Source organism: Galeopterus variegatus, unplaced genomic scaffold (assembly GCF_000696425.1).
Source record: "Galeopterus variegatus unplaced genomic scaffold, G_variegatus-3.0.2 Scaffold14270, whole genome shotgun sequence".
NCBI lineage: Eukaryota > Metazoa > Chordata > Mammalia > Dermoptera > Cynocephalidae > Galeopterus > Galeopterus variegatus.
Genome location: NW_007740381.1, coordinates 9724 through 12706, shown reverse-complemented (window position 1 = coordinate 12706; position 2983 = coordinate 9724). Strand labels below are relative to the sequence as shown.

The following is a 2983-nucleotide window of genomic DNA, read 5'->3' as shown; positions in this document are numbered from 1 at the left end:
ACCAGAGCATTATCAGCACCTCTGAAGCCCAGGTGCTGGCCTCAGATCACATCCCTTTTCTTTCTCCCAGAGGTAACTAGTATACAAATGGTGTGAATTACTCTCTTGTTTTTTTATATTAATAGTTTTACTATAAGTGTATGTACTCCTAAACAACATTTATTTTAGTTCTGCCTATATTTGAACATTTTAAAAACAGCTTTCTTGAGGTATAATTAATATAGCTTACCTGTTTAAAGCATGCATTTAAACTTTTTATAAACATGTACTGCATATTGTTGTGATTTGCTTTTTTCTAATAAACATTATATGTTTGAGATTCATCCAAGTTGATGCATTTAGCTGTATTTTATTCATTTTAACTGCTGTAGAGTATTTCATTAAACAAATAAACCATAATTTATGCAACCATACTGTTTAGGTACATATGGGTTGCTTTCTCTTTTACAATATTACAAATGATACTAGTATGGACATTTGGAATCATTTCAAATGTGCACACGTGTGAGAGTGTTTTAGAGATTATAATTAGGAGTGAAGTTGTTCAGTTGTAGGGTATGCACATGATCAAATTTACAAGTATCAAAGGATGATGAGACCACCACTTAGTGCAATATCTGAAATAAAAAGAGAAAGCTTAACTAATTATTTTAGTTAGGAAGAGCTGTGTTTGTCAGGCACAGTCTTTCCAAGCAGAGCGGATTGATGATCTTATTTATATATGGTTTTGAGAAGCTGAGAGTTCAGAGGTTGATGGACTTTCAGAGCATTAGAGGATTGACATCATCTGCAGAAACATGGTGCTCCAGTGAGGCTGTTGTTGATTGGTTGGCACTCACTTAACTGGAGTGAGTCTGTTGCTGATTGGCCAAAAGTCAGAAGAAGCAAAGGGCTGTTAGATTGGTTGGCTTGAAAAGCATGTTTACCGGATATGGGTTGTCATCGATCAATTAAAAGGGTATAAAAGTGGGTGGCTACATGTTACCATGGCTGCAGAATAATCAGTCTTTTCCTTGATGTGAGGGACATTTTTTATGGTCAAAAGGTTATGCCAAGCCAGGGTCGTCTTGTGGGTCTGGGGGGAAGGTTGCTCTCCCTGAGAATGCGCCTCAAGGACAATGGCCAAGAAAGATAATCGCAGCACCAACCTGCTGGCTGCAGAGACTGCAGTCTAGAAGAGCAGCTGCAAGGATGGAGAGAAGGGATGCTGATGGCTGATAAAGTCCACTGATGGGAAAGAGTCTAATTTCCACCTGCCGTCATGGGTGTGGTTTCTTTGGCGTTTCTGATTATCCACTATCTAGCTCCATCTGTTCTGTCCGGTGTTTCCTGTTTTGTTATGTTTTTGTACTTGGCTCACAACCTAGTTCCCATTCTAGTGCCTAGAATTTTTGGCTCCAGTAATGGACCACTGAACAACAGTAAAGATTCCATGAAATTTGCAGCAATCTAGTAAACACTCGATGCAGAGCTGCGGGCTGGTGGAAACACCTCTTCACATTAAAGGAAGAAAAGCCTAAAATGTACTTCATGACCATGATCATTGCTGCGGTTGCTTGGAAGGATGTAGGGAAAGTGAAGGAAAATGGTCAGGGCCCCTCAGATGCTCAGAATCTTGCCAAGCATTTGACGTAAATATGTATGTGTGCCCGGGTGTTCGTTGGATATTGTCTAATGTAATTGTGCATGTGCACCCAGGTGTCCTGGGTTATACACTTAAGTGTGAAGGACAAGTGGCTCTGATCCACAGGGCCCCCCACCCTGGGATGCCCCCCGAGGGCCACGGGGAGGCCGCTACTACTGTGGGACGCTGTTGCTGCCAGGGCCTCCGGGACCCTTCGGGAGGCCACCGCCACTGCTGCTTCTGCTGCTGCTGCTGCTGATGATGATGATGAGGAGGAGGAGGACTGAGCTCGTGTCATCTGCCAATGGCTCCTGGAACCTTTCCCAATTATCTAGCTTGTGGACCTGCGTGTGAGGGGTCTAGTGACCCAGCTTGGCATGTGAGGGGTCTGGTGACCCAGTCTCTACAATGGGTTTGAAGGGTGTGAGCCCTAGCCCTGACGATACAGATGGAAACTTAGTATAACTAAAATAATGAAACGTTTTGGCTTTAGTTATGAATGGCCCTAACCATACAATTAGCGTAGCTATTGCTGTAACCCCACAACTGGCGTAGTCGTGTAGCTTTACAGTGGGATGGCAAGTTTACACCTGCCCCTCACCTACCTGATACTGACTTTCTCACTGTTGCTTCCTGGACTAAACTAACAGGGAATTATTTTGAAGTACATTGGAACGGCCAAAAGGGAGATAAGCTTCTCAAACAAAAAAGTGATTAATGCATACGCTTTATTCAATGTGATTAATGGAGAATACATTGCCCCTGGGAACAGTTTCTACTATGCTATCTGGATACTAAAATGTTAACAGAAGCAGCTCTTTGCTGTCCCTCACTCTGCCCTTAGTTAATAGAAATTCAGACTTGCCAAGTGAGGCTTTATGTGTAGTGTCTTCATGTCAAGCGTAGCTGGTGCATTCTCATCAGCTGGTATTATATGCACTACTCATTAGTGAGTATGACCTGTATTCTTACTTTTACACATTTCCTTTAAAATACCATAGTGGTGAACTTTATTCTTTAGTACAGTTAACAGTAACATCGGATAATTGTTCGAGATGATCTTTGCTTCAGGTGGATACAAGGTAGTGGTCACAGGCTACAGGAAGCTGGCTCTACTGTCTGCTTCCACAGTCTGCTTAAGAAGCTGTCTGGCTATATGAATATAGAGACCAAGTTTATCACTTCTGATGAAGAGACCAATTAAGATTCGTTCTTCATTCTGTTTCTTTACCATGGGAGAAGGATCCTCATGGAATAAAGTGAACCTAATTACACGTTCTAGTATGTGTAGAATTCTCCCGTGTGTAAAACTTAGCAATTTGCAGGAAACATTGATCCTTTCTCCCAAATGGGGACTCC

General features: G+C 42.2%; 1 pseudogene; it reads left to right on the top strand.

Moving 5' to 3' along the window:
- The first annotated feature begins 1118 nt into the window (after nt 1-1118).
- LOC103581912 lies at nt 1119-2334 on the top strand (annotated as a pseudogene).
- Nucleotides 2335-2983: the final 649 nt, after the last annotated feature.